Source organism: Stegodyphus dumicola, chromosome 2 (genome assembly GCF_044657685.1).
Source record: "Stegodyphus dumicola isolate Sdum_Otavi_A_Nest chromosome 2, ASM4465768v1".
Taxonomy (NCBI): Eukaryota; Metazoa; Arthropoda; class Arachnida; order Araneae; family Eresidae; genus Stegodyphus; species Stegodyphus dumicola.
In genome coordinates, this window is record NC_140769.1 from 93,708,065 (window position 1) to 93,717,593 (window position 9,529).

The following is a 9,529-nucleotide window of genomic DNA, read 5'->3' on the forward strand; positions in this document are numbered from 1 at the left end:
ACCTTTTTATCTCCAGCGTGCGGAACTGTGTATCGGAAATTCTAAAGATATGCTCAATTTAAAACTACTTTGCGATATTGCTCTTGAACTGAATTTTATTGTTTAAGTGCAAAGAACGTGATATTTAATAAAAAAGGTAACACACAAAATGTTAAAAAAAGTCCCTTTGGACGTAATTTAAAATCTGAAACTTTTCAGATTTTTCTTTTATTCTGCAAATGTAAATAACTTGGATAAATAAAAAAAAATCATTTTGTGTAGTTTCATTTTAGCCCAAAGGGCATTAGCCCAGAAAGAATATTAATTTCGTTTTGGCATTTTGCGTCCATTCACTTTCTGTGTTGATTCACTTTTCTGGAAGCCCTAATTTGGAGTTTGGTTTACTATTTATTTCATATTTTGTCAGACATTAAAGAATTTTTGATTAACAAACTCAAAAATTTTAAAGCGAGAAATGACAACATTGTAAGGGATTTAAAAAAAAAAAAAAAAAAAAAAAAATTACCTTCAGCGCGCGAGACTCTGAATCGGAAATTCTAAAGATATGTTTATTTTAAAATTATTTTGCGATATTGCTGTTGAATTGAATTTTATGGTTAAGTGCGTAGAGCATGATATTTAATAAATAAAGGTAACGCACAAAACATAAAAAAACGCCCGTTATTGCATAATTTATTATTTTAATAATATATATAAAAAAAAAACCTGAAATGTTTCAGATTTTAAATTACGTCCAAAGGGGCGTTTTTTAACGTTTTGAGTGTTACCTTTATTTATTAAATATCATGTTCTTTGCACTTAAACCATAAAATTCAGTTCAAGAGCAATATCGCCAAATAATGTTAAATTAAGCATATCTTTAGAATTTCCGATATACACAGTCTCGCGAGCTGGAGATAAAAGTATTTTTTTTCTATATAACGTTGCCATTTCTCGCTTTTAAAGCATTGAGTTTGTAAATCAAAAATTCGTTAAAGTTTTACAAAATATAAAATCTATAATAAAACAAATTCCAAATTTTTGATTTCAGATGCCCATATTCGCAGTAGGATTTCGTCATTCAAAATTCGATGGCTCTATGTACCATTGTTTTATCACAATGCGAGAAATAGACAATCATTTATGCAGATTTTTCATTATTTAATTTCTTCAAATATAATGCAGGACTCTAACATTTTGTGGCAACAGTTTGAAAAGTGAACCGACGTTTATGAGTCCGACGCAAAATCGCAAAACGAAAACAATAGTCCTTCAGGGACAAAGCTCCTTTGGACTAATAATATTTTATAATTTATTATTTAAATATTATTTTATTATTATTATTATTACTGTTTTATCAGTAATGTTCACAATTTTGAAATTCTAAGTTCCATAACCGACAAAATAATTCAAGCTTATGATATTTGTTATTCTTCTACAAAATCGCTTATCCTATGCGCTTTTTAATTGCAATTCCACACCTGCGTCGTTAGATATCGTTTTCAAGTCCCTAATGAAGGAAGTGCTTTTAATCTTATATAAATCCGTGAATTCCATTATATAATCAACGCATTCATCTTTGATGTATTCCTAGGGAATATATGCATTGATTGCAGATAACTGAAGTGAGTTCTAATTTGTTCATTGTTTTCATGTATATTTGATATGATAAATTATGTTTCTTTTTCCTAGTACATTGATCTCAGTAAACAGTAGATCGTTTATTTTCATAAAAGGAAAAAAAAATTCTTTAAAATAACTATATTTTCAAACGAGGAAAACTCAAAATTGATTACAATCAAAGGACATAATATTTCAGTAGTTTGTTTTCCTTTACTTCGAGAATAAGAGTTACTGCAGAGCAACTTTCTTCAATGCCTTGCTTAGAAAAGAATAGCAGAGTTTGGACACTATGATAGTTAGTTTAATTAATAAGGTATTTTTCCCCTCCTTTACGTAATCCATCGCGGTGTAATTAGAAGCATACTCGACGCGTATTCGAGAGCTCCAGGTTTCGAATCCCGGCAAAGGGCAATGTACATTTTTCACGTCTGCAGCATCAAAAGCCGTAATGATTCAAAGTCCGTAGAAGAACAGGTTAGCTCACTTGCGTACCAATGGTTATGTTATATAAATTTAATAATATTTGTGACATAAAAAAATTAATTTTACAGTCACGTTCAAATTTACATTAAACTTAAATCAATGCAAAAGTCTACAAGAGCCAATATAGAGCGAGAACTCACTTTCGTTTGTTTATGCAAGTGAGGTAACCTACGATTCTTCTTAACTAAGAGACTAAAACTATCTGCCTATGAACAAGGATGCTTTCGTGAAGACTTCTGAAGGGAAAATATCTCGTATTCACGCTACAGAAAAGGAAACCATTAAAACTCCCATGCAGTCCACCCGTTCTCTAGGATTTCAACCTAGGTCAAACTACCAGTTCAGCGACATTACCGCTAGGTCGATACTATGAAATTGAAGAATTCTTAAAGCATACGAAAAATTTACTGCATTTTTCTACTTCTTCACAATCAAATTGAAATATTTTCCTCTTTTGATCTTGTTTTTGTTATAAATACGTATTTTTTAATTAAAGATTTGTTCATAACATGTTGAAATGAATGATAATTTGGAATTAATTGTTTTTCTTTAATACATAGCCAATAGATTGCAATTTTCTTGATCTAATTTAATCCTATCAAAAATTCTGTTCTAGTAACGCTTACAAAAGGCACTAGTAGTATGTTTTTTTAAGTCTTGAATAACTTCTGAAACATCCATAAACAGTATTATTGGATTTGATTGCTTTTTTAATTAACTATAATGAAAGAACATAAACTTTCCCGAGTTTGCAGCGCATCTGATATAGCATACGAGGGCTATTACCCTAAGGCAAAGGACGCATACGAGGAGGATTTTTCAAGGGCAACTAGCTCGTGTTCGCATTGCTCATGAGAAAAATAAAAATACAAAAACGACTAAGTGGCCACCTCATTCTCTGGTATTTTAACGCCGGCTTAACACAATTACAGTAGTCTTATTCACTCTGCCAGTGGTTGGCCTTTTACTAAGGCTGGGAATTTTAATAATATTAGTATTTAGTATTGCAAAACATTTACAAATGAAATTGATGCTTTCAAGGAAAAGTTTAATTGAATTACGTATCCAATCTATTAATACCGAGAAGAAGATAAAACTGAAAGCATATTGATCAAATATGAGGTCTGTCTTCTAAATTGGGTATTAAAAATCATTCAAGTGATTGTTATAGATTTGTGCATATTGTATGGATTTTTTAAAATTCGCAAACCGAAATTGCGGTAACACCATTAATTTCTTTCGACATATTTCATTCTCTGAAAATTCTCTATTCTGAAAATTTCGTTCTCTGTTTGAAAACAAAATAATGACAGCTGTACGGAAAGTGAGAAGCTCTTTTTTTTTCTTCTCATTCACTGCTTTATGACAGTGTTTAAGCAACACTTTTTACAATACACTGTAATAAAATATGTATAACATTTTTTTACGCATATGTATTAAACGACTACGTTTTTATACTGTTTAGATAATCACTAGACGTCTGTGTTTGTAGACAGATTTAATAAAATGGAAATGCACGGAAAAGCTATTTACCTTGAGGTAGACATCTTTATAGAGATACTTTGTAGGAAAAATTGCTGGTATTCACGTCACAACTGCAGTTTTAATGAGAAGAAAAAATAAATAAAATCTGAAAACGTTTTCAGATTTTACATTACGCCCAATTTTAAGGTTTTGTGTGTTACTTTCATTTATTAAATATCATGTTCTTCGCACTTAAACCATAGAATTCAATTCAACAGCAATATCGCGAAATAATTTTAAAATGAGCGTATCATTAGAATTTCCGAAACACAGTCTCGAGCGTTGGAGATAATTCCCCCCCCCCCGTACAATATTGTCATTGCTCACTTTGAAATCGTTGAGTTTGTTTATCAAGAATTCCTTACAGTATTCCAAAATATGAAATCGATAATAAAACAAATTCCAAATTAGGGCTTCCAGATGACCATATTTGGTGGAAGATTACGTTATTCAAAATCTGATGTCTCTAAGTACCGTTGTTTTATCACAATGCGAGAAACATACATACATTTATGAAGATTCTTCATTATTTAATTTCTTTAAATATAATACAGGGCTGTAATATTTGATGGCAACAGTTTGAAAAGTTAATCAACGCAGAAAGTGAATCGACGCAAAATGCCAAAACGAAATTAATAGCCCTTCTGGGCTAATTTTATTCGGATTTAAATTGCTTATTATTTGTAAGATTGCTGTTATGAAAATTAGTCCATTTTCTCAAACATATACGAAACAATAAGCTATTTAAATATATGTTTATTATACTATAGCTTACTGCGGGAGATGAATTTAGCTATTGCCTTTAAAATATGTAGTGAAAGATCCATAAGTAGCTGGTATTGGTATAATAATAACAATAATTTTAATAATAAATGAAGTTAAGGAAAAGTTGTATAGAAATGAATGATAATATTTATTTTATTACTCGTTTACTTTTATATTTAATAAAAATCACTTTGCTCATTACTGTGCTTAATAAAGTTCAGAACCTCTAACATATGATAGCATACGTCGAGGCGTTGCAACCATGGCCGGCGCTAGGCATTTTGTCGATCGGCGTAAATTTTGAAGGTTTTTAAATTTTGCTTTCCAGTGCATTAATAAATTAAAAACCATTTTCAGCTTCTAAATGCCTCTGCCTTGTGTATTACCTAAATTCCAAAATTTTTGCCATCCCTAAATTTTGCTGCTCATTGCTTTTCTAAATTCTAAAAATTTTCCCGCCTTTTAATTCTACCGCTCCTGCTGTGACATCAGTCCTGGTTTCAACGAGTATCAGTTTAAAGCTTACGATTATTTAAAATTCTTGTAACATGTTTATTATTCTAGTATTTCCGAAAATAAAGATGTTTCTATGTTTAATATCAGTCTTATGCTGTCAAAAGTCTGTGATTAAAACATCTCTTGTATATTTAAATTTTCAATACTATACCGATATGCTTCTATTAAAACAAATCTTCATTAAATGTTAAGGTACGTTAAATCATTAACATTTTAAAAATTTATTTTAATGATTCTGTTCAACTTATTGTGTTGCGAATATTCGATTCTAATTAAAAAATAGGAACTTTGATTAAATACTCTGGATTTATATATTAGCTTCAAACTGTCAAATCAGATTTTAGTTGAAGAGCGGTTATTATTCAATTATTTTTATTCTCCATTTCAGATATTAGATGAAGAAATAAATTCCATTTTTACTTTCAGTACGTGTTGAAAGTATTTCTGCTGTCTTGGCTAATTCGATAGCAGTATTAAAAATTCGAACAAAACATAGATGTTTGGCGACTTAACAGTTATGTGCAGCAACCCCAAAATAACAAGCTAAATTTCAGAAAAACGAAACCCTTCCCAGCAGGGAGCCTATTAGTGCAATCACTCCCGTCAAAATTGCTGGGGGAAAGAAATCCTAACGCGAGCGTATATATGCTTGCTGGCCGCTTAGAGCAAGATTTTAGTTGGACGTATATATGCTTGCTGGGCGCTTAGAAGAGGATTTTGGTTGGACGTATATATGCTTGCTGGCCGCTTAGAGCACAATTTTGGTTGAAAGTATATATACGGCTCGGCCACTTGGAGGGTTAAATGTAATCCCATTTACTCTAAGCTGATACTTATGACTAATGATTATGACTCTAAGTTGATACTTGAAAGGGATTTTTTCGTGATGTGTAAGTACGTATATATGCATTTCGCATAACTCAAAAACGATTAGTTCTAGAATTTTGAAATTTTGTATATGGGCCCGTTATAACATCTAGATGTGCACCTCCCTTTTTATTGAAATCGGTAATACTACAAAACGTAAATATGTATATTTTAAAGAAATTATAATTAAAGTACATATATATATATATATATATATATATATATATATATATATATATATCCTTATAATTAAATGTAAAGTACACAGATATATATATAAATATAAAATAAAAGCCAAGTAAGGCGAAAATAAAAGCCTTGGTTTTTATTTTATCTATTTATCACTAAGTAAGTTACTTGGCTTTTATTATTTTACCAGAGTATAGATAGAAAATTGGTTATGTAGCCTATTCTTCTAAAACGACGTTTCGTCGCTGCCTTCCCCCACCAATTCCCTTTTTTTTCGGTTTCGGATTATTTGGTTACGGCAATGCACACTACGGCTATTGCCCAAGAGAAGGGATGCCTTCGTGGAGGACTTTTTAAAGGAAACTGACTCATATGCAAGTTACACATGGGGAAAGCCATGAAAACTCCCGTGCAGCCAGCCGTTAGCCGGGAATTGAACTTCGGAACGAACTATTAGTCTTCAGCGACTTTACCGCTCGAGCGCTGGTGGGTTCTTCGCTGTTTGCAAAATAGGTGTTCACTTTACGATAAAGCAAGCACCTGTTTTCTTCAATTAAAACAGGTTAGACGATTTGACTCTTAGTACTTCATTCTCACTTAGCTTTTGATTTCTAATATTGATTCAATATTTTCTGTAGACATTCTGATTAGAATAATGGATTTCAAACATGTGCAAAAGGTGTGTATCTGAATATAATAAGGTTTTTATAACATACGGCCCATTTTATTAATTTATAAAACAATATTATCGCTGTTTAGAACCACATTATCGCTGTTTTGAAAGAAAGCAAAAATGTGACAAATGTATAATGAACATTAATATACATGCTTTACTAGAAATTCACCCTTTCGTCATTAGCGGTTCTGATGAAAGGAATGGGGAGAAGCAGCAAACGAAGTATCGAATAACCGACAAATAACGAAATCTAATCTTTAATGCCGTCTGCCAGTTTCTTTAGCCCTCCAGCGGTAACGTCGTTGAACACTGGTAGTTCGGTCCGAGGTTCGAATCCCGCGAACGGGATGGCTGCATGGGTGTTTTCGTGGTTTTCCCCATGTGTAAAGTGTATATCAGCCATTTCCCTTAGAAAGTCCTCCACGAAGGCATCCCCTCTTTAGGCAGATAGCCCTACTGTGCTTTGCCATAATTAAATACACCAACACCAACCCAGTTTCTTTATTTGTATTTGGGAAAGTTTTATTGTCATTATGAAAAGTGAAATTTGATATAGATACCGCATAACTTTTTAAATTATGCTTATTTTTGCTGCACTTCATTTAAACTTATTTCCTCGAATTATTCTAACTTAATTAAGCGATACCCGAAGGCAAGTTACAAATGGCATCAAACACTGCAAATTTTGAAATTAAATTTCCCGGTCAATCTCTGTCTACGAGACTCAAACTTCTTGTATTTTTATTTTTTCATAACGAGTATAAAACTTTGCCAGCTATAAATATAGGAACCAGAATACAACATTAAAAGTTAGATTTCATAATTTGTCCAAAATTAATTCTTTTTAAAATTTGACATTGACAAAATATGAATATTTTCGTCATTTAAAATACTTCTGTATTTTTGTTGCACCGTACTTAAACTTGCTTCTTCGAGTTATTGACATTAAATTACATTAATTCCGTTATCTATTAGAAAATAATTATAGCAAATCATCTAATTACGTTCATTAATTAAAATCTATCATTAATTAATTTAATAACATTTTTCTAAGGTCACTTTCTAAGAGATCTGTATTTTTGTGAACATAAACAAACATTGGTAGTGAACATCACCTTTTTAAGACCACGACATGTAAAATCCTCTAAAAAGCATGAATGGTTGCATTTAAAGAGGACCCATTGCTTTTAATAAAGAATGTACATTAATGTTAATTATACATGTTTTTGGTGTGTGTGCCAAAATAGTGATACCGTGGTTCTGTTGCTTTAGAAATGTGTGAAATTAAAAAAATGGATACAATATAACAAAAATGTTGTTATATTTAGATACAACACCTTCTGAACACGTCTGAAATTCATTCTTCTGCTCAGCATAATTCGTCTGCGTAAAATAATAAATAGTATTAGAAATCAAAAGCTAAGTCGAAGTAGAAACAGTCATCTCTTCTAAACCATTTTAATTGAAGTAAACAGACGTTCGTCTTATCGTAAAGTAAACACCTATTTTTCAAACAGCGGATAAAACGGGAAAGAGGGAATTGGTGGGAGAAAGGCAGCGAACGAAATGACACTTTTTGGAGTTGGAATGAAATGAGAAAGGACGAAAAGGTACTAAGCCAATAAGACAAGGTCTGGTATTTTACTTTATTATTTAACTATTCATCATAAATTTAAGAATTATTTTAATTTTTATTTGTCTTTACATTTTTGTTAAATTTTACTTATAAGTATTTTATATTTCAGTTGCTAATTATTATGTTACTTTAATTATTCATTATTTTAATCACTATTTTTTATTATTTTAATTAATAAGTTTTTTACTAAGTAATTTTTTATTATTTTAATTACTAATTAATGATATTTTTGTAATATTTATTTTATTTATTTATTTTTTATTTTATTTTTTCCTATTTTCCTGACGGCCTTCCGTAGGCGCTTCTGACTTTTGTGACACAACAAAAAGAGGTGAATTATTTCCATCCAAGAATACGACGTAAAACTCCCTATCGCATAGGGCCGTATACCGATCCCTAGAGCTGTATACCGATAAAATAGGCTCAGGATACGAATACCGATGGATTTTACCGAAAGTAACGAGAAACGATACGATAGTAACGAATACTGGTTCACCGAGTAACGAATACATACGGGTACACAATTTCTCGTTACTTCTACAGCACTAACTAGTAGAGTTGACAAGTTCACAGCAAACTCATAACCAAAATAATTAACCAAATTACCAAATTACTAACCAAATTACCGAACCACTAAACGAAATACTCTTCGACAAATGCACAGCTTCCTGTTTCATTCTCACAACTGAGTTTATACATTTATATCTATTAAAAATATAAAAAAATATGAATGTAGTTAAAATAAAAGTTGTGTCTCTTTCAAAACAAAATGAATTCATCAGTGATTTATTTTTTTACCCTCCCCCAAACATGTTCAAAGAGCATATACACTTCAACTTCGACTTCGTAGACTTTGTTTATTTGTTGTTCAGATGGTTAAATAGTGTTTTGATGAGAAATTTTTTTGTATATTTTGTTAAGGTTTGATTATTTAGTGTTTAAATCCAGCTGAACTTTAAAAAAAAAATAACGTTTTACGGGCTTTTCAGTTTTTATTTATGTTTACGTGACATTCTGAGGTAACGTACTTTTTTTTAATGTTTTAGCTAATTGACTGCATTTATTTAAATGCGTTGATATTTATCCTAGTTGCCAGCCCTTCCAATTTTCATCAAATCTCCCGGTGATAACTGATTCCCCCGTTTTTAGCCGTTGATAAGGAAAATCTTTCTCAGCTCTGAACAAAGTGTAATGACAAATTTAAATTGTGCGAATTCCATTTCCTATTAATCTATCTGTGCAAAGGCACAGCTTTAGTATTAGTCCTTTTT